Below are 24255 nucleotides of genomic sequence, written 5' to 3' on the forward strand. Positions count from 1 at the left end.
TCCTTGTCTTTCTCACGATATCCTCCAGCTCAGTGTTAGTCCAATCTATTACCCTTATTATTATTATTATTATTGTTGTTATTGCTCTTATATTATTTCTCCCTGATTGGAGGATTCCACTCTGCGGTGGGTACTGCTACCAAGTACACAGGGTGGTAGTAACATCTAGCATTACTGTTGGTCGAGGAAATCTCTGACTAACCTACAGGTGTTCAGAATTACGACTTTCTGGAATTCCTTGTAGGTGTTCTCTGGGAGACCTATTGCTGCTAGGCTGCTATGTAGAGTGTTTGGTACCATACCGGTGGTTGACACGATGATTAGGATGGTTGATACTTCTTGCATATGCCACATCTCCTTGATCTCATGTCTCAGGTCTTCCTAAATTTTTTCCTCATGGGTTTTCTGGACATTGCTAGTGTTCGGCACAGCTATATCAATCAGATAGGTAGCCTTTTCCATCTTGTCTACAAGGGTTATGTCTGGTTGGTTGTGCAGGATGGTCTTATCCATTATTATTATTATTATTATTATTATTATTTCTCTCTGATTGGGAATTACACTCCGTTACGGGTACTGCTACCAAGTACACAGGGTGGTTGTAATGTCTGGTGTTACTGCTGGTTGAGGAAATCTCTGACTATCCTACAGGTGTTCAGGATTGTGACTTTCTGGAGTTCCTTGTAGGTGTTCTCTGGGAGACCTATTGATGCTAGGCTGCTATGTAGAGTCTTTGGTACCATAATAGTGGTTGCCACGATGATTGGGATGGTTGATACTTCTTGCATATGTCACATCTCCTTGATCTCATGTCTCAGGTTCATGTACTTCCTAATTTTTTCCTCATGGGTTTTCTGGACATTGCTAGTGTTCGGCACCACTATGTCAATCAGGTAGGTAGCCTTTTCCATCTTGTCCACAAGGGTTATGTCCGGTCTGTTGTGCAGGATTGTCTTATCCATTATTATGGTACAGTCCCAGTACAGCTTTTGGGTTCGGGTCTCTACTACTGCCTGGGGTTCGTACTTGTAGTATGGTACACTTTCTTTGGTCAACTTGTATTTCCTCGCTAGCTTCTGATGTATTATCCTGGCTACCTGGTCGTGTCTATGAGTGTACTCAGTCTGGGTGATCACCCTGCACCCCACGGTGATGTGTTGGATCATTTCTGAGGCCAGGTGGCATCGTCGACATGTATCATCTGACATTCCAGGCTCCTTTGCAATGTATTTTCTATAGTTTCTGGTGTTGATTACAAGGTCTTGGATGCCAAGCATGAATCCTTCAGTCTCGGGGAAGAGCGTCCAGCTTGTGAGCCACTGGAAGCAATGTTATTGATGTGATCTTGATGGAGGTCACTGTAGTGTCTGCCATGGAGTGTCTTCTTTGCCCATCTTTCTAACTTCGTTTCTTGTACCGTCTGGGCGGGAAGGGTTTCCTCGCTTAGGTTGAGTGGGGTATGCCACTTATCTATCTTCCTTATTGCCTGGTGGAGTGGTGCTGTGTTGTTTTCAAAGTAATCCTTCAGGTTCACTATTGCTGTTTTCTGTTGTTCTATCAGGTCCCTTCCTCCCTCTTTCCAAGGTACTGTTATTCTCTCCACAGCTGACTTCGGGTGGTGTTGGCAACTCTTGGTCATCATTGTTCTTGTCTTTCGCATGATATCGTCTAGCTCGATGTTAGTTCAATCTATGACCTGAAGGTGTATGTTAGTACTGGAGTTGCATAGGTGTTTATGGCTTTAACTGTGTTCCCTCCATTCAATTTTGCTTTCACCAGGCTTCTGAGTCTCTGATGATATTTTTCAGTTGTTATTTTTGGTTTTTAGGAGCATTAGCAATTAAGGCCATATTGCTCCGGGATATGCGGTGGTCATTCCCTGACCTTTCCGCATCCTCCGTGTTTGGTGGTCACGGGCTCAAACCCCGTCTAATCAAGAAGCGTGTGCTATGCACTGCTGCTCCTGCCCACCGTCGGAGGCGCCGATATTTTTCAGTCAGGCACGTCTTGATTTCCTTGTGTTCTAACTGCTCAGCCTGCATCATCCCTAGGTATTTGTAGGTCTCTCCTTCTGTCATAGCTTAGATTTATTTACCAGTCAACAGCTGGTAGTTTTGCCCAACTAATTTTCCGTGGTGCAGTGTGTGGGTCTTGCATTTTTCTAGACCAAATTCCATCCTAATGTCCTTGCTGAATTCTTCAGTGATCCGGAGTAGTTGCTGGAGTTGCTTCTCGGTTGCCGCATACAGCTTGATGTCATCCATGTACATCAAGCAGGTGAGTGTACAGGTTCTTTCTTCCTTCTTTGAGGTTATATCCATACTTGCTGCCGTTGGGCATAGTGGATAGTGGGTTGAGTGTTAGGCAGAACCATAGTGGGCTCAGAGCATCTCCTGAAAGATTCTTCTTCTAATGGGGATTGGCCTGGTTGTGATGTTCTCGAATTTAATGGTGGTACTCCATTTCGCCATTGTTGCTCCTAGGAAGTTTGTCACTATCAGATTGACCTTGTAGATCTTCAGGGTCTCTATTAGCCAGCTATGAGGTACAGAGTCGAAGGCCTTGCGGTAATCGATGTGGGCCGTGTATAGGTTGCGGTGCTTCTTGAAGGCTTGCTCCATAACTGCGGCATCTATGGTCAATTGCTCCTCAGCTTGCATCCTTTCTGCTGTTCAGCCATTATGTTCTGACTCTAAGTGGTCTGATATATATTCTTAGTTAAGCAGCTGGTCAGGATCTTGTACATCGTTGGGAGGCATGTGACTGGCCTGTATTTCGCCGGGTTTCTTGTATCTTCATCTTTAGGCTTCAGATATGTGACTCCTTCGGTGAGAAACTTCGGGATTGTCTCTTTGTGCCTTATCATTCGAGTGAATTGCTCTGCTATGTGCTTGTGTGTGCAGGTGAGCTTCTTGTACCAGTAGTTGTGGATGTTATCAATTCCCGGGGTTCACCAGTTGTGGGTTTCCTGATCGGCAGTTTTACTTCTTTCCAAATCTCCTGCTCTCTCATCTCTTGTATGTCCTTCGTTTTCTTCCGTTCTACTTCTATCCAGGGTGCTCTGCTGTTATGTCTTACTTCACTGCTCCAGATATTTCCCCAGAACTCTTCAATTGTCCTCTTCTCAGGTGGTCCGTTTCCTGCTTTCTCATGTTCAACCCAATTTCCTGTAGAAGGCTCTTTGGTCCTCATCGAAGATTCGGTTGATCATTTTCCTCTGTTGTTACTGTTATTTGGTTTTTAGGAGCATTAGCAACTAAGGCCATATTACTCTGGGTATATGCAGTGGTCATTCCCTGACCTTTCCGCATCTTCCGTATTTGGTGGTCACGGGCTCAAACCCCGGTCTAATCAAGAAGCGTGTGCTATGCACTGCTGCTCCTGCTCACCTGGCTACAGAGGCGCCTTATTTATCTCTGGGAGCTCTCTTTGTATCAGTGTAGTCTCTTGCTGAGTGTGAGGAGGTTCTGCTTCAGTGTGTCCAAGTATTCTCCTATTCTCTGATTTCTGGTCTCATGTTTGGTGTGGAAGCTGTCTCTCTTGAGGATGCTCTTCACCTTTCCAATCAATATTTCTTACTTCTATTACTCTGTTGGTACTGGGTCAACTGACCTATCTTGGCTCTTAATTCTTCTATCTTCTGCTGAAGTTTTCTTTCCCAAGCTGGTGGTTCCGTCTGTTTTCGGTTCTTCTGCTGCTGGTCTCTCATTTCTTTTCCATTAATCCTAGTGGCTGCTATGGCAGCACAGTATACAGCTGTGTGGATAGCCTCCAGCGTTGCACCATAGTTGTCAAGATAATGTGGCATTATTTGCCGATTGAGGTGGTCTGTTACTCTCCACATGATTATATTTGGCCTCTGCTTAGGTATCACGTGGGTTCTTGTGGGGTTCATTCCTTCGAATTCTGTTAGCGCCTTCTTCTACTTGTCTTCTATTCTGAATAGCATGACTTCGTCTCTTTCCACTTCAGCTACTCTGGGTTGTATTTCTTCTTGCTGTTCCTCCTCTGGTTCCATATTGACCATATTCTTTGTGCTTTGTAGCAGATCGCTGACATCCTGCTTGATTTTTTCCAAGATGGCAGGAGCTATTAGGTTCTTCGTGATAATGGTTCTTCTTTGGTCTGCTAATTGCTGTTCGGTGACCTGAATATCCGGGTATTGTTCCAACCACTTGGTATGTAGTCGTGATCTGTACATTGTCATATCGGTCTCTAGCCTGGTTATTTCATAGTATGCTCGCATGATGTATGTATTCATTTCAATGCTCCACTTCATGCATTGGCATTTTCTTCCTTCCTGGGTGGTCACTAGCGCAGTTTCGCAGGAAACACTTCCAGTTGGTGGGGATGGATGGTCTTGCCTTCTCTTGTGGTAGCATTACGGGGGACAGCGCCACTTGCTCCACTGTCTTGCTCGGGAGACTGTCTCTAGCTTTTTGAGCCAACCCCTCTGCCTAAGGCCTGAACGCGAGTGACTTTATCCTGCCCCACACTCGATGCAGTATGAATAATATTTTTCTGCGACATCATCCATCTATGGAGGTGGACTTGTTTAGCTTCGGCGTATGTCCAGTGGTTTATTTATTTATTTAGTTCTCACAAGTGACACCAGATGGTGTCACTATCTGCCTCAGCCGTTGCTCCTACCTTGGGAAAGGTAAGTCCAATGGGGTAACTTTCGCGTTTTTTTTTTTTTTTTTTTTTAATCATTTTAATATTATTATTATATCGGTCTCCCAGTGTAACAGAGCCGCATTTGCTTCGACCAATGCGGGATTCGAACCTGGGTCCATCAGGCTAGTAGTCCAGTGTCTTAACCACTGGGTCATTGTGCCCCCTTAATTATTATTATTATTAGCCACATGGTGTAAGGAAGCCTGAGGCTTATGCTGCACCGGCAAAAAAAATCTCCTTATTACCCTTGAGAGAGAGAGAGAGAGAGAGAGAGAGAGAGAGAGAGAGAAAAGGGAATCACCAAGAAAGAGAAGAATGATGATATCCAGCTCAGGACCCTGGGTGTGCCATGCCCATATATGAGCCTCACCAGATATGAGCCCCTGGGTGTAATAAATCAAGTGTTATAAGAATCTTAAAGGACATAAATTTGAAACCTTTTAAACCTTGATTAGTGCAAGCAATAGAGGAAGATAATCCAGATTAACAAACAATTTTGTGAATGGTATTGCCATAAAAATAGTGGGATCAGTGTTTTTGAGGATGCAACTGTATGGTCAGATGAAGACAAGTTCAAACTAAATATACATTTGAATAGTCACAACTGTGTTTACTGGGCCAGTGAAAATCCTCACTTCACCTTGCAGAAAGATGTTAACCTGACAGTATAAGGATAACTGTGTGGATAGGAATCTCCTTTCATGAGATTATCAAGCTTTACAGATTCAATGGCACTGTTACTGGGATAAGTTATCTTGATGTCAAGGAATTATGTACCCAGTATCAGATGCATGTTTTCAGATAAGATGATGTTTTTCAACAAGATGGTACACCACCACATTTTTATTCTGCTGTCTATGACTATCTGGACAGGAAATTTCATGAACAATGGATAGGTTGCATGTGGGGGGGGAGCTTTTGAATATCCTCCAGGGTCTCTTCAGACCTTGGTCCCTTGGATTTTTTTCATGGGGGTATCTGAACGATAAGATGTGCAAAAAACAAAAACACTAGCAGACCTTTGGATTATGATATAGCAGGAAATAAACAGAATTTGAACTGACTTGTGCACTGCTGTTGTATACAGGAATGCTGGAAAAAGACATGCCTGAGAAGGATACTTTGAATATCTTAAATTAAGTTAAAACATTCGGTGACCTAATTAGTTAGGCCACCATGTCAAGATATAAAAGGTAGCAGCATTAGCAACTAAGGCCATATTGCTCCAGGAATACGCAGTGCTCATTCCTTGACCTTTCCGCATCCTCCGTATTTGGTGGTGACGGTCTCGAACCCCGGTCTAATCAAGAAGCGTGTGCTACGCACTACTGCTCCTTCCCACCTGGCTACGGAGGCCCCGAATTCAGCATTGTACGAAAATCTTTTCTGAGCCATTTCTGGGCAGAACGTGACAAAACGTAACCTAATATACTGGTAACAAGTGCGAAACAATGAGTGCAAAGACAACAAGCGCAAAAAAGCGGGAAATGCAAGTAAAAAAAAATCTACAACCATTGTATAAGACGCACCCAGTTTTTAGATCCCAAATTTTTCGAAAAAAGGTGCATCTTATATATGGGGAAATACGATAAGTACCCCATGCCACTGATTATCCACCAATCAGATGATGGTGTCCTCGCGAGCAGTGTTTCTCAACCAGGGGTCGGTAGCTTACACTTGGGGGGGGGGTAAAAAAGTTCACCTTTCATCTGATTCAGCATTTTCTGAAACCTCCTAATTGGAGAAAGAAAGGAAAAGATCAGTTCCTCGTGAGATTGAATTCACTGTAAATAGTATACTTTGTATATTAACAGATTGTCTGTTCCCTGAAAATGAGATGTTGTTTGAATACAAAGTAGTCTTTGCATATAAGTATCACAAACTCAAATAGTTGTATGTGTTCATTTTATCTCATTGTCACTGTGCAGGCCAAAGATTTCCCACCCTTGACTTACATAGAACTATTACTGATATTTTTTTTAAACCTCCAATCAGTGTTTGAACTCAAAAGAAAAAAGGATTCACATCACGTCAGTTTTACTTTGCTCTCAAAAGGAGAATATTCTATTCAATATAATCTATTGATCACGTCAGTTTTCACAGTTCATGTGATCAAAAATCCAGAATCTTCAGCAATATCTTAACCATAAGATTAAAGGTAGGTCAAGTTTCCCCTTATTTCATACATTTATATAAATGCTACATAATTATTATTTTATTATTTTTATTCGGTAATTTTTCAGTAAACCCTCTTCCATAATGAGTAAGCAAAGCAAGCTTTTTGATTTTGTTTTAACTTCAAAGACACCACTAAACTCATCACGGCAGCAAATAGAAGATACTTGTAGAATAGAACCTTTACGAATACTTCTACTGGTACTGCAAGTGCAGCCATAAAAAAGATCAACTAGCCTGCCAAAAGTTTTTCAGATAAGTTCAAAAAACAAAAATATGATTCAACATGCATTCAATATGGTTTTACCGTATTTCTTCAATTCTAAGATGCCATCGATTGTAAGACGCACCTTAATTTCAGAAAAAAAAGTTTGATTCTAAAAAAAAATAAATAAATAAAATAAAACACTAAAATAAATCTAACAAATATTTTTATTATAATAGAATTCAAATTTACTAACAACAATAGTACCGGTATTTATCTGTTGGTATGTTATTCATCACTTCCTTCTGAATCTTATGAGCCGTTGATATCTGCATCTGAATCAATATCAGAGTCTACTTCATATTCAGGGTCATATTCTTCTGGGCCGTCATTATCTTCATTATTCCATAATATATCATCTTCTGAGCCATCAAGAGCATTGGTGATGCAACATTTTTTAAATGAGTGCTTGACTATTCTTTCTGGGATCAGCTTCCAAGCTGTTGATACCCATTCTGCCAATTTTGATGCCGACGGTTTCTTAATTTTTCCGGAAGGTGTCAGCAGAAGGTTGTCGGTGCACACACGCACGTGCTCACTAAACCTTTTGGGAAATCTTATGCAAAGAAAGTTAAAAACATTCCACTGTCTAATGACAATGTAAATTGAATAGTACTGATGTTATCGGACAATGTTACAGATCAACTAATTGAAAAAAGTTATTATCATACTGGTCTCTAGAAGCTGCAATTTGCAGAACTTAAGCCTTCCTTGGTAACACATCAACCCTTTGTCCCGCTCACCAATCTCGTTGTCTTTCTCTGTACTTGTTCCAGCAGCTCTACAACTTTCCTAAAATGAGGCCTCCAGACCTGTATTCAGTATTCAAGGTGTGGCCTGACCACTGCCTTATACAAGGGGACAACCAACCCCTTATCCCTACTTGAAAAATTCCTGTATATCATTAAGTGCTCATGCATCTGATGCATAAGCTACTTTTGCCGCCTGTCTACACTGCTCAGAAAACTTCATATCTGACTTCACAATTACTCCTTGTCCTTTTCATTCTCCACTATTCTGAATGTAGTACCACCCAGTTGATACGTTATTCTGGGGTTACTGCTACCCATATGCAGTGCTTTACATTTATCAATGTTCAATTTCAGTTGCCACTTCTCAGCCCATCTGCTCAACTTTTCTATATCCTGTTGCAGTAACATATTGCATTACTGTCATTAACAATCATTACTATCATTAACAATCCTGTCAACTTTCGTATCATCTGCAAACTTAATACCTTCATCAATAAAATTGATAAATACCGAAAACAATAATTGGCTCAACACCGAACCCTGGGCAACTCCACTAATAACATTAGTCCATGAAGAGCAGTTTCAATTGTAACCACTCTGTCTTCTCCCACTTAACCATCCTTTTATCCATTGTAGCAACTTGCCTTTAATGCCATCCTGCTCCAATTTGTACAGTAGTTTTCTATGTACCATAGTATCAAAAGCTTTCCTAAAATCCAAGTATATGATATCAAAATTAATTTTTGCATTCTTTCTGACCACATCATAATACCCAATGAAACAAACAAACAAGACTTTCCCTTAGCATAAAAAAGGAACCGCACCCAGTATTCCCAGGTGGTCATCCTCCCAATTACTACCATGTCTAACGCTGCTTAACTTTGGTGATCGCACGAGAACTGAGGTATTTAATAAGTTGGTTAGCAATACTATTTAAGTGACATATTCAGTATCCTCAACGAACTTAGCCTCTGCAGGGATGATTAAACAGCACATTTGTCACTATTGACAAATTGGAGCATTTCAAAAAAAAAAAGTTATCAATTTGGTCTAAAAGAATGGTTGTTGTTGTTGTTTGGTTTTTAGGAGCATTAGCAACTAAGGCCATATTGCTCAGGGAATATGCGGTGGTCATTCCCTTGACCTTTCCGCATCCTCCGTATTTGGTGGTGACAGGCTCGAACCCCGGTCTAATCAAGAAGCGTGCGCTACGCACTGCTGCTCCTTCCCACCTGGCTACGGAGGCGCCCCTAAAAGAATGGAAATGGGAATTTACAACACGTTTCCTCAATATTGTCAACTGGTAATAGATAAACCTTTTGTTTATTATGAAAAGGTGATTAATGCTAATATAAAAACTTAATGCCTTCTATTATACCTTCTTAATACCTTCTCCTACTATTAACCCCAGAGGCTAACATCTGGTGAATATGGGCTTGCATGCCCAGGGTCCTGAGCTGGATATCATCTTTCTTGGTGATACCCTTCTACTTTAGCATTAGCAGAGGCATATGATGCAAGAAAGCAAGCTTATTCAGCATCAGCCAAAATAAAAAAAAAATAAAAAAAAAAAAAACACTCCCATTTCACCCCTCCATTCATTCGAAATACCTGTCCAGCTGAGCCTTAAATTTGTTTGGGCTATCAACTTCCACAACAAGTGATGGAAGTCTGTTCCACCAACCAACTATCCGCTGGCTAAAGGCAAGTTTCCGCACGCACATCAATTCTACATCTATCTTTCCTCAATTTGAATTTATGCCATCTCAGGTGATTATTCTGAGAAAGAGGAAGAATTCCAACAGCATTGAGCATGCTCAAACCATTCAAGGCTTTATACACCTCTATCAGATCACCTCGCTGGTGCCTAGTCTCCAGACACTGCAATTTGCAAAACTTAAGCCTTTCTTCGTAAGAGCACCACTTTGTTCCATTCACTAATCTTGTTGCCCTTCTCTGTACTCGTTCCAGCAGCTCTACATCCTTCTTGAAATGAGGCCTCCAGACCTGTATACAGTACTCTAGGTGTGGCCTGACCATTGCCTTATACAAGGGAATAATCACCTCCCTATCCCTGCTAGAAAAATTCCTGTATATCATTGACAAGACACCATGAGCTACTCTTGCAGCTCGTCTGCACTGCTCACAGAAATTCATATCTGCCTGCACAATTACCCCTAGGTCCTTTTCATTCTCTAGTTTTTCATTCAGTCACTGGTTAAAGATGCATTGCAGGATTATCTAGACAAGACTGCAGCAATAATTCAGACACAGCATGGGTTTGTTAAGGGAAAGTCTTGTCTGACAAATTTGATAGGATATTATGATGTGGTTACAAAGGAACTGGATGCAAAAAATAATTTTGATATCATATATTTGGATTTCAGGAAAGCTTCTGACACTGTTGCGCATGGAAGACTATTGTACAAATTGGAGCAGAATGGTATTAAGGGTAAGTTGCTACAATGGATAAAAGGATGGTTAAGTGGGAGAAGACAGAGGGTGGTAATCAATGGGTGCTGCTCTCCGTGGACTAATGTTATCAGTGGAGTCCCCCAGGGTTCGGTGTTAGGTTCATTGTTGTTTTGTATATTTATCAATGATATTGATGAAGATATATCAGGCTTAATGTCGAAGTCTGCAGATGATAGAAAGGTTGGCAGGGTTGTCAATGATAGTAATGGCAGTGTGCTACTGCAACAGGATCTAGATAATTTGGGAAGATGGGCTAAGAAGTGGCAACTAAAGTTTAACCTTGACAAATGCAAAGTACTGCATATGGGTAGAAGTAACCCCAGAGAAACATACCAACTGTGTGGTACTACGCTTAAGGTGGTAGAAAATGAAAAAGACCTGGGAGTAATTGTGCAGTCAGATATGAAGTTTTCTGAGCAATGCTGACAGGCTGCCAGGGCAGGTCATGGGGTTTTGTCAATGATATATAGCAATTTTGCTAGCAGGGAGAAGGAGGTGATTGTCCCTCTGTATAAGGCAATGGTCGGGCCACGCCTTGAGTACTGCGTACAGGTCTGGAGGTCTCATTTTAGGAAGGATATAGATTTACTTGAGCATGTACAGAGAAGGGCAACAAGATTGGTGAGGGGAATGAAGGGATCCTCTTACCAAGAGAGAGAGAGAGAGAGGCTTAATTTCTGCAAATTGCAGAGGCTGGAGACTAGGCACCTGCGCGGTGATCTGATTGAGGTGTATAAGGCCTTGAATGGGTTGAGCACGCTGAATTCTGATGGGATCCTTCCACTAGTTCAGATTACGAACCTAAGGGGGCATAAATTCAAATTAAGAAAAGACAGATGTAGAATAGATGTGCGGAAATTTGCCTTTAGTCAGCGGGTGGTTAATTGCTGGAACAAACTTCCATCTGTCGTTGTTGAAGTTGATAGGTTGAGATTTAAGGAGGAACTGGACAGACATTTGGAGGAACTGATGTGAAATTTTTTTTTTTTTTTTTTTTTTTTTGTGGCTGATGCATAAGCTCATACACTTGCTTTCTTGCATCACATGCCACTACTACTAATTCAGAAATTTATTTTTGGCTGGTGCAGCATAAGCCTCAGGCTTAATTGCAATATATGGCTAATAATAATAAATAAATAAAATAATAATAAAAGGTCATCAAATTTCACTTAAAAAAATTTTCAAGATTATTTTTTGGAAACTGATGATATTTGTAAGGGCAGCCAATGGATACAAAATCCTTTTGTTCAACAATCTGGAGTGCACCTAGCACCATTGGAAGAAGACCAACTCATCAAACTGGCCAATAATGACAATACTTTGGAAACAAGATATAGGCAAAAGTCACTTGAAGCATTTTGGATAAATATTAAGAGTGAATATATGTTATATTGTTGTTGAGTGAAAAAGCTGGGAATATATTTCGCTATCTTTCACTTCAATGTATTTATGTGAAACAGGGTTTTCATTTTATGACATTGATAAAAACAAAAAAAGAAGAGAAATCGACTATGTGCTGATGCTTGTAGGCAATTGGCCCTTTTAAACAGCATTGAACTGAGATCAGAGTCCTTAGTTAAAAGAGTTCAAAAACAGAAATTGCATTAGTTTTTTTAACATATAATTTGCTTCTTTATATTTTTTTTATACGATTATGGAATTTATTATGATATAACATCATCAATATCATTTATAAATATAGAAAACAATAATGGACCCAACACTGAACCCTGAGGGACTCCACTAATAACATTAGCCCACAATTAGCAGTGTCCATTGATTACCACTCTGTCTTCTCCCCCTCAACCATCCCTTTATCCATAGCAGCAATTTGCCTCCAATGCCACACTGCTCCAATTTGTGTAGCAGTCTTCCATGTGCAACAGTATCAAAAGCCTTTCTAAGATCCAAATATATAATATCAAAGTTATTCCCTGCATCCAGTTCTTTTGTAACTGCATCATAGTATCCGGTCAAACTGGTCAGGCAAGACTTTCCCTTAACAAAACCATGCTGTGTCCAAGCAATAACTGAAGTCTTGTCTAGATGGTCCTGCAGTGCTTCTTTAACCAGTGCCTCCATTAATTTTCCAGGAACAGAAGTTAAACTAACAGGTCTATAATTACTTGTGTCAGCCTTTGATCCTCCTTTGTAAATTGGGGTCACATTTGCACATCTCCAGTCTATGGGTCCTCCCCTGAGTCCAAAGAAGCTCTCATAATTATGGCTAAGGGTTTGCTTACTTCCTTTGCTGCCTCCTTTAATATAACTGGATAGATCCCATCCACCCCGGATGCCTTTCTTGTGTTTATCTTCAACAATTTCTCCTCCACTTTACTCTCAGTTATTACAAGATTCTCTAGCTTGCTGCCAGAGTTGAATACACCTCTGGCATTCCCCTCGCTGAATAACTCCTCATGGGTGAATGTCGATGCAAAATATTCATTTAGTTTGTTAGCTACCTGAGCAGGATCATCAACAGTTGACCCATCGATATTAAGTGGACCAATCTGATTCATCCCCTTCCTTCTGGAGTTTACATAAGTAAAGAACTCTTTGCTTTTCTTTGCATCCCTTGCCAAAGATTTCTCGTAATCTGCCTTCGCCTGCCTAATATCCTTTGTAACTTGGTTACAGATCAACTTGTATCTATCATACGCTTCTGTGTCACATGTTAATTTGTATGTATCCCATGCATTTTTCTTCTCAGCCATATGTCTCATTAGTTCATCTGACATCCATTTAGGCCTAAACCTCGAACAATATTTCTTAGTCGGTATGTAAAGCCTAGTAGCTTCCAAGATAAGTTCTTTGAATGCTTCCCATTTTGAATTTGCTGTTGGTAACATCATCAGTTGGTCCCACTGTATAGAATTTAAATACTGTCTCAGTCCATCGTAGTCACCTTTATGAAAGCAATAACCCTTCCCTTTACCCCTAATGGTAGTTACCTCTTTGAGTGAATCCCACTTCAGCACACTGTGATCACTGCCACTTAGTGGTTCATTTATCTGCAGATTCTTAATGCATGAAGAATCACTACTGATAATCAAATCAAGAGTATTACTCCCTCTAGTTGCCTCCCGAACATGCTGATGTAGAAAACAATCATCAAATAAATCACAAAAGCCTTGCTAGTGTGTGAGTGACCAGATCACAAATTCCAGTCAATATCTGGGAAATTAAAATCCCCCATTATAAGACTCTGATTTACTGTCCCACTCTATTTCCCTGTACAGTTTGTTATTATACTCATCAGAGTCATTAGGCCTATAGCACACTCCTACTCTCAATTTTTATCTCCCAATGCTTATGTCACACCAAACTGACTCGACAATGCACTGTCCAGCGATGTCGACTGGTTCGCTTCCTTGGATTTTATGTGTTTCTTAACTAATAGAATAACCCCTCGTGCCTTCCTATCCTGTCTATCATTTCTGTAGACGCTGTACTCCCCAAATTCCAGTTCTGCATTCCTTATATCTGTGTGACACCACGTCTCTGATATCCCAACAATATTTGCCTTTGATGTTTTGAGCAATACCTCAAATTCATCAAATTTATTTACTAAACTCCTAGCATTGGTGTACACGCAAGTATACATTCACCTGTTTCTATTCTTAGCTACCCTAACACAACCCCTGTGTTTACTTGTACCGCAATAACTCCAGCAGTCTCTGAAATATCCTGCATCTTGTTTTTCAGGCTTCTGCTCATTCCACTAAAATCAGTGCAAGAATCTCTTTCACCTCTGCCAGTGGCTACTGTTAATCTATTAGTCTCTGTCTCCCCCAAGCTAGCAGTTTTCCGACCCACCTAACACTGCCTTGATATGATGATGTTGTAGAGCAGATATCATCTTTAAAGGGCACAAAAGGTGATATTGTTATACACGTTGGAACTAATGACATCAAGAGTAAGAGACCTGCAGATTTACTCATAAAATACGGGTAAATGTTGAAAAAAAGTCGCAAGTTAGGGTTGATTGTGAAAGTGTCTGCAATTCTGCACAGACATGATAGGAGGAAGTACATGATGAGAAACTTGTTGATCAATTTGGCCCTGGAGAGATTGTGCAAGGCTCAAGGGCTAGAATTTTTTTCAGTCTGGTCAGTATTTATTGACAGGAGAGACTGCTTCTACAGGGATACGATACACTTAAACAGAAAGGTTGCAAGAATATTTGCTGATGCTACCGAAACAGTGTTAGGAGGATTGGAAAACTGCAGGCTTGGGGGGGATACACAGACTAAAAGGTTAACAGTGGCTGCAGGCAGAGGCAAAAGTGATTCTTGCAGTGCTTCTATTAGAATGAGCAGTAGCCTGGAAAGCAAGGCAATGGAAATTTCCAGGACTGCTGGGTATCATAGTGGAACAAGTAAATACACGAGCTGTGTTAGGGTGACTAAGAGTAGAAAAAGAGGTGCATGTATACTTGCAAATACAGCAATACTAGGAGTATAGTTAATAAATTTAATGATTTTTTTTTTTTTTTTTTTTGATTTGGTAGTTGTTGGCGCATCGGCTTCTGTGGCCATATTGCACCTCCCAAGGTTTTTGCAGTACTTTGATCCAAGCCCGAGGCGGGAATCGAACCCGCGACCTTTGGGTTGCCGAGCAGGTACTTTACCCGGTCGGCAATAAATTTAATGAGCTGGAAGTGCTAGTCAAGACATCAAAGGCAGATATTGTTGGAATATTAGAGACGTAGTGTCACACAGATGTAAGCAGTGGAGAATTGGAATTTGGGGAGTACAATATGTACAGAAAGGATAGACAGGACAGGAAGGGAGGAAGAGTTATGCTATTAGTTAAGAAACACACAAAATCTAAGGAAGTGCATCCAATTGATGCTGGTGGACAATGCACCGTTGAGTCTGTTTCGTGTGACATAAGCACTGATGAGTATAATGAGCAACTGTGCAGAGAAACAGAGTGGGCCAGTAAATCAGAATGTCTTATAATGGAGGATTTTAACTTTCCAGATATAGAATGGAACTTGTGGGTTGGTCACTCGCACTCTAGCAGCACTTTTGTGGATTTATTGATTGATTGTTTTCTACAGGAACATGTTCGAGAGGCAACCAGAGGGAGTAATACTCTTGAACAGATTATCAGCAGTGATTATTCATGCATTAAGAATTTGCAGATAAAGGAATCATTGGGTGATAGTGATCACAATGTACTAATGTGGGAATTACTTAAAGATGTAACTACCATCAAGGATAGAGGAAAGGGCTTTTGCTTTCATAAAGGTGACTATAGGAGTCTCAGACAGTTTTTAAATTCTGTACAGTGGGATCAACCAATGATGTTACCATTGTTGAATTTTAAATGGGAAGCCTTCAGGGATTTAATTTTGGAGGCTACTAGGCCTTTCATTCCAACTAAGAAATACTGTTCAAGGTTTAGGCCTGAATGGATGTCAGATGAATTAATGAGGCTCGTGGTAGAGAAGAAAAATGTATGGTATGCATATAAAGTATCAGGTGACACAGAAGCCTATGGCAGATATAAGCTAGTCTGTAATCAAGTCACAAAGGAGGTTAGGCAGGCAAAGGCAGATTATGAGAAATCCTTAGCAAAGGATGCAAAGAAAAACAGCAAACAGCAACAAGTAACTGTGACCTTCTAATGTTTACTTATGTAAACACTAGAAGGAAAGGGATGAATCAGATTGGACCACTTAACATAGATGGGTTGACTATTGATAATCATGCTCAGGTAGCTGATAAACTGAATGAGTATTTTGCATCTACATTCACACATGAGGAGTTATTCAATGAGAGGAGTGCCAGAAGTTTATCAAAATCTAACAGAGAGCTAAGTGATTTTGTAATAACTGAGAGCAAAGTGGAGGAGAAATTGTTGAAGTTAAACAAAAAAAGCACCTGGGTGGACGGGATCTATCTAGTTATATTAAGGGAAGCAGCTAAGGAAGTAAGCAAACCTTTCCCTTAGCCATAATTATGAGAGCTTCCTTGGACTCGGGGGAGGTCCCCATGGATTGGAGGTGTGCAAATGTATCACCAATTCACAAAGGAGGTTCAAAAGGTGACACAAGTAACTAAAGACCTGTTAGTTTAACTTCTGGGGAAATAATGGAATCGCTGGTTAAAGAAGCATTGCAGGATCATCTAGACAAGACTGCAGTAATAGTTAAGACACAGCATGGGTTTGTTAAAGAGAGGTCTTGTCTGACCAATTTGATTGGATACTATGATGTGATTACAAAGGAACTGAATGCCAAAAATAATTTTGATATGATATACTTGGATTCTTCTATTGTATGGAGCGGAAACCTGGCCATTGAATAGGCGAGCGGAAAACAAATTGCTCTCCACAGAAATGGATTTTTGGAGACGCTCAGCAGGAACTTCTAGAAGAGACAGAAAACAGAATGAAGACATAAGGGAAAAAAATGGAAGTGAAAAAGACTATTATTGACACCATCAAAGAAAAGCGTCTAACATGGTATGGACAGGTAAAACAGATACAAGAAAATATATATCCAAAGGCTATCCTGGAATGGATACCTCCTGGAAGAAGGAGAAGAGGAAGACCTAGGAGGACATGGATGGATGGAGTATGGGAGTGCATGACAGCCCGAGGCTTAACAGACCAAGACACCTTGAACCGCACTTTATGGCGAGAAAAAATTCCTAACAAGAAATAACTTGTAGGCTGAGGAAACCCACTGTAAATGGAAACACTCCTCTTGAAGAAGAAGAAGATATACTTGGATTTCAGAAAAGCTTTTGATATTGTTGCATATGGAAGACTATTGTACAAATTGGAGAGGTATGGCATTAAGAGTAAGTTGTTACAATGGATAAAGGGATGGTTGAGTGGGAGACAACAGAGAGTGGTAATCAATGGACACTGCTCTTCGTGGTCAAATGTTATTAGTGGAGTTCCCCAGGATTCAGTGTTGGGCCCATTGTTGTTTTGTATATTTATCAATGATATTGATGAAGGTATATCAGGTTTAATGTCCAAGTTTGCAGATGATACAAAGGTTGGCAGGGTTCTTAACGACAGTAAAGACAGTATGCTACTCCAACTGGATCTAGATAAGTTGGGCAAATGGGCTGAGAAGTGGCAACTGAAGTTTAACATTGACAAATGCAAAGTACTGCATATGGGTAGCAATAACCCAAAAGAAACGTACCAACTGTGTGGTACTACACTCAGGGAAGTGAAAAGTGAAAAAGACCTGGGGGTAAATTGTGCAGTCAAATATGAAGTTCGCTGAGCACTGCAGATGGGCTGCCAGGGCAGGTCATGGAGGCTTGTCAATGATATATAGCAGAGGTGGCCAATTTAATTTGTGATGTGATTGACTTTTTTTCTTCGAAATGTGCTGTGATCTACTGTCTCAAGAATTTCATTGCACATGGTTAAAAAGGTTAATCAACACATATTGAAAAATGTTGTTTATAAATTTTAAAATTAAACAAGTTTCAGAATTCTTAGTTTAAATTCATACGTATTTAAATTTCTAATTTATGCAAAGTATGTGTCTTAATGTCATCTGCCAAGCTTTCAAAATCGGGGATATACTGTGATAAAGCCAACCGTAAAGAATCTTCTCTATGCAAATCTGTAAGAGTAGAATCGCTTTGATACAAAGCGATTCTGCGTCTTTGTATCAAATACGAAAAGGCCAATTCACATAGATATGTGGAACCAAAACATGAAATTAAAAGTTCACTGCATTTTTTTTACATTTGGGTACTTTTCTCGGTAAACATATTTCCAAAAGTCTTTTTCTGATGATCTGGCTTTTAAGATGCTATCGTTTCGCAATGTAATAATTTCAATTTCAAGTAACATTTTCTCCACGTGAAAAATCTCAGCAATTTTTTCTGCAATTTTTTTCGTAACTAAGTCGACATTAAATGGATAAGAAATATATTGAACAATGTCTTCATTTGTTTTAAAAACACTGAATCTGGTTTCAAAATCATCCACAACTTTCTAATTTTCAGAAACATATTTCTCACTATTAAATTCAAAAACAGGATATTTTTGCAAATGATCTTGCATATTTGCAAAATAATCGATTTTTTTTTCTTTGGAATCCTTAGCCATTGCCAAAAATTGATATTTATGCAGAAATACTACTAATCATGTCATCCACATTTTTATTTTTTCCTTGTAATTCCAAATTTAGATCACTTAATTTACTGGTAAAATACGACAAAAAAGCCAGATCACACAACCACTCTGTATCCTGTAGCTGCTGATAATCATCTTCCCTTTGATCAACAAATTTTTAATTTCATTCAGCAAATTTCGAAATCTCTGTAGAAACTTACTCCGACTAGGATTTGAGGCCCTCTAACACCATTTATTCGAAAAAAAGAATTAGTTACAAAATTTGTCACTATATGGCACTGTGGCAATACAAATAACTTGAACAGTGCTATAATTGTTCAATGTGTCCTCCATTTTGGTCAACAACAATTTCCATTTGAAGAACAGCAGAACATAACATGTCTACTGGAATAGCCAGCACATGACGTCCAATGTTGTCCTTCAGATTTGCCAGAGTTTGACATCCTTCCCGCTACACCTGATTCTTCAAAAAATCCCACAACCAGAAGTTGCACGGGGTGAGGTCCGGTGATCAGGGTGCCCAATATGGCTGGAAACAATGGCTGATGACCCGTTCGTCTGTAAAGTGTTGCCTTAGCGATCTTTGGACACAATGGTGGATGTGGGGTGGTGCACCATCTTGCATGAATATGGTATCCTGAAGACACCCATGATATTGCAGCTCTGATATTGCAAAATTTGCCGACATTTCATAATATTGCTGTCCAGTGACGGAACAGGTGCAGGGTGCAGACGGGATTACCTGTTCAAAAAAATATGGCCCAATCATGAATGTGGCCGTAAATCCGCACCACACTGTCACAACTGAAGAATGCAATGGGACCTCTTGGATAACTGGAGCGGGTTCTAAGGCTCGTACTGAAGAGAAATTTGGATAACAGGTACAATAAAGAATGCCCTTACCATTTATTGGAAAAAAAATTAGTTACAAAATTTGTCGCTATTAATAACCATTTCTTTCCCCCCCCTCCGTGGGATCCAAATCAGAAAATTTATTAGCAAATAGGCTGCTAACACTACTTCACGATTCACTTCTTTTCTTAGTAACTGGCATTTCATCTTTCCTATTACACAAATTGGCAAAAAAAATGCGAACTTTTGCATTAAGCAGTTACAGAAAGAAGAAATGCATATAAATGTGAATAAATGCAAAGTAAACTGTGATATGACATGTTCTTTGAGTATAAAGATTGCTCAAGCTGTTCAACTGCAGAATGGTCGTTGAAACCTTCAATGTCCAGCTACACCAAAATAAACATACACAGTGTATCAGTGCTTCTTGTCACCATTTGTAATGTATGGTTTTAGTCTAAACCATTTCTAAAAATTCTTCACAAAGTGGGTTGGGATACTCTGAGTTACCAACTAACCTGGTACATTCTTAATAGTGTTCTTTGAAGCAATGGTTGAAAACAAGTAAAAAATAAAAAGTTAAATTTACAGTTGATACAAAAAAAGACAAATAAAATTGTAAAACAATCAATTTGCACATGGCACACACAACAGAGCAGCATGCATTCTCTTGGTGAAACAATTTTACAAAACCTAAATGATATTCAATTTCAACGTGAATTTCAATTAAAATTTGAGTACAGGAATGCACCAAGCAATAATGAGTTAACAAAGTTGAAATGGTCAACAATTAGAAGGATGCTGTCATTAAAACGAAAACACTCAATATTTTCAGCCATTTTGGCAGAAAACCTTAGCAGCAGTGCATTCCACACATGCACTGCAAATGCCTGAAAAATCACTCCAAGTCCTTCTCAATAACTTGAATTATTGTAAGTTAATTAGTAAGAAATTACTGTAAGAGAATCATCAACACAGAGAGTTGATTTTCTTACAGTAATTTCAAAAAGATGGGAAATTATTTCCATATGAAATTCTAGTGGAGAATTACCTGATAATGGCATGAGAGCCAGTTCCTATAGTTCCCCTTATACCATTTATTAGAGAATAATTCTGCTGTTGTTCTAACAGGCTTATGTGTTACAGACAAAGTCCATTTTTATCTGAATGAAAATAAGAAATAATGGATATTTTATGGAGATCACTATGAAATAAAATAGTGAATATTCAACTGCACTCTAAGAAATTTTTTTTTGGAAAATTAAATGCACTTGGCATAATCCTTATGGGTTTTGATAATTAACTATATAATATCGGTGTAAATACACCATAGTTAACCCATATATTTGAGCTACGATTGTAGCGTAGAAGGCATCGTTTTAAATGTATCTCATAATGTGGTTGCCTTCACAACAAGATAGCTACTATTGAATTACTTCAAATAAATAACGCTTCTCTAGTAGAGAAGACTACTGTTATTTATTTTCAGCAGTACCACCACCCAGACGATCGTTTCGAAGCTTTTTGGCTTCGTCATCAGTGGGCGGGCAGGTACCCAGGTAATACAACAAGCCATCTCAGTTGCGAAGTTATATCCACATTATGAGAGATGCCAGAAGGGTGTGGTGGTAATGTATTTGGAAAATTAAATGCACTTGGCATAATCCTTATGGGTTTTGATAATTAACTATATAATATCGGTGTAAATACACCATAGTTAACCCATATATTTGAGCTACGATTGTAGCGTAGAAGGCATCGTTTTAAATGTATCTCATAATGTGGTTGCCTTCACAACAAGATAGCTACTATTGAATTACTTCAAATAAATAACGCTTCTCTAGTAGAGAAGACTACTGTTATTTATTTTCAGCAGTACCACCACCCAGACGATCGTTTCGAAGCTTTTTGGCTTCGTCATCAGTGGGCGGGCAGGTACCCAGGTAATACAACAAGCCATCTCAGTTGCGAAGTTATATCCACATTATGAGAGATGCCAGAAGGGTGTGGTGGTAATGTATTTGGAAAATTAAATGCACTTGGCATAATCCTTATGGGTTTTGATAATTAACTATATAATATCGGTGTAAATACACCATAGTTAACCCATATATTTGAGCTACGATTGTAGCGTAGAAGGCATCGTTTTAAATGTATCTCATAATGTGGTTGCCTTCACAACAAGATAGCTACTATTGAATTACTTCAAATAAATAACGCTTCTCTAGTAGAGAAGACTACTGTTATTTATTTTCAGCAGTACCACCACCCAGACGATCGTTTCGAAGCTTTTTGGCTTCGTCAACAGTGGGCGGGCAGGTACCCAGGTAATACAACAAGCCATCTCAGTTGCGAAGTTATATCCACATTATGAGAGATGCCAGAAGGGTGTGGTGGTAATGTATTTGGAAAATTAAATACACTTGGCATAATCCTTATGGGTTTTGATAATTAACTATATAATATCGGTGTAAATACACCATAGTTAACCCATATATTTGAGCTACGATTGTAGCGTAGAAGGCATCGTTTTAAATGTATCTCATAATGTGGTTGCCTTCACAACAAGATAGCTACTATTGAATTACTTCAAATAAATAACGCTTCTCTAGTAGAGAAGACTACTGTTATTTATTTTCAGCAGTACCACCACCCAGACGATCGTTTCGAAGCTTTTTGGCTTCGTCATCAGTGGGCGGGCAGGTACCCAGGGGTACCTGCCCGCCCACTGATGACGCGGGCAGCGGGCAGGCATTTAATTTTCCAAATACATTACCACCACACCCTTCTGGCATCTCTCATAATGTGGATATAACTTCGCAACTGAGATGGCTTGTTGTATTACCTGGGTACCTGCCCGCCCACTGATGACGAAGCCAAAAAGCTTCGAAACGATCGTCTGGGTGGTGGTACTGCTGAAAATAAATAACAGTAGTCTTCTCTACTAGAGAAGCGTTATTTATTTGAAGTAATTCAATAGTAGCTATCTTGTTGTGAAGGCAACCACATTATGAGATACATTTAAAACGATGCCTTCTACGCTACAATCGTAGCTCAAATATATGGGTTAACTATGGTGTATTTACACCGATATTATATAGTTAATTATCAAAACCCATAAGGATTATGCCAAGTGCATTTAATTTTCCAAATACATTACCACCACACCCTTCTGGCATCTCTCATAATGTGGATATAACTTCGCAACTGAGATGGCTTGTTGTATTACCTGGGTACCTGCCCGCCCACTGATGACGAAGCCAAAAAGCTTCGAAACGATCGTCTGGGTGGTGGTACTGCTGAAAATAAATAACAGTAGTCTTCTCTACTAGAGAAGCGTTATTTATTTGAAGTAATTCAATAGTAGCTATCTTGTTGTGAAGGCAACCACATTATGAGATACATTTAAAACGATGCCTTCTACGCTACAATCGTAGCTCAAATATATGGGTTAACTATGGTGTATTTACACCGATATTATATAGTTAACTCTAAGAAATGTACACCATAGTGTGCTGTTTGCACCTATGATATTATCGGACCAATTTTTATAGTTGATCTGATGAATGCTGACCAGTATCTGTATCTTCTTGATAAGCAATTTATTCCATTAATCAAAGGCAGTGGATTAGTTCAGCAAATATTTTTACAACAAGGTGGGCACTTGATCATATATTCTGCAATAGTTATTCTCAGCAAGCATTTTCTTAACTGAGTTTTGTTTCATTAGGGATACTGTTTACATGAACAATTCCGAGACAGTTCAAGCACTAAGAACAAGAAATTTAAAAAAAAAAGTAATGGAACATTTTCAGAGATGACAAGGAAACATTTTTTACAACATTTCTACACATATTGATACTCACTATATCCAATTAAAAGTGGAATGCCCTTTTGGAAATATCCAGTGATTACTTAAACAGGAAATGTCATCCCACCCATAACATTCAAAGTTTTATGCGAATGCACACTCAACTCATGATTGTGCCATTAAGCATTGGGTAACATCATAACAATAAGTTTCAAGGTGTTGAAAATTTAACAGAAAGCATATGAGTTATGATATGCTAAATTTGAGCCTGCAATTCAAGTGCGTAATTTAGGATTATGTATCAAGCTAATAACAACTGATAATAAATGTATGTAATGTTGATGTAATTAATTTTGCACATGATTGCTCCAGTAATAGGTAGAATACAGTTATCTCACTCAAGGAGAGGGTTGTTTTTTGTTTTTTTTTTTGCTGGGGGGGAGGGGTCTGCTCTGAGGAATAAGGTGGTTGCAGCAGCATCATACCCCATCCTGATTCATTTTAAGTCACTGCTTATGTACTAGTATACTCCTGCTACAATTTGATTTGTTGTAATGTAAAACAGTCCACCATTATTCTTCCTTTGGAATAACAAGAGATTGCTGTCAACTTTTCAGCTGATAAAGCTGTTTTCACCTTCTCTGGAAGTGGTAAACTGAGATGTTCCATTGTTTGGACTGCTGCTTTGACTCAGGTTGACATCTACAGATCCATGTCTTGTCTTTTTGTAAAAAAAAAAAATTTGATTTGTTTTGTAACTTGTCAAAAATTCTGAAGTCATACACTGACGATGTTTTTGATCAGTTATCAGAAACCACGGTACCCACTGTAGAAACCTGTAACAAATCAAATTCTTCTATCAAAATCAATGATCATCCATTGCAGGGGTCATCTTCAATGCTTCCCCCCCCCCACAGTCTAAATGCCATTGCCCATTTACCATGGCATAAAATGGAACAAATGTACTCAAATTATGTACCATATCATCATGGATTTCATTTTGCATTACACCCTTCTTCACCTATCTTATTACAGCATGATGTTTTAATTTTTCCATTATTTGAAAAAAAGAAAACAATCTAAGTTCAATACGTTTATGAGCAAAACACAATAAACTCATGAACCTA

The 24255-nt window shown here is 39.3% G+C and overlaps 1 protein-coding gene across 1 annotated transcript in view; it reads right to left on the bottom strand.

The window, feature by feature from the left end:
- LOC150076266 (GRIP1-associated protein 1-like) overlaps positions 1-24255 on the bottom strand; it is a 370153-nt gene that overhangs the window by 33579 nt on the left and 312319 nt on the right. The window lies entirely within an intron of this gene.

The sequence above is a fragment of the Mastigoproctus giganteus genome, chromosome 13, assembly GCF_048544385.1.
Source record: "Mastigoproctus giganteus isolate SK-2022 chromosome 13, ASM4854438v1, whole genome shotgun sequence".
Lineage (NCBI taxonomy): Eukaryota > Metazoa > Arthropoda > Arachnida > Uropygi > Thelyphonidae > Mastigoproctus > Mastigoproctus giganteus.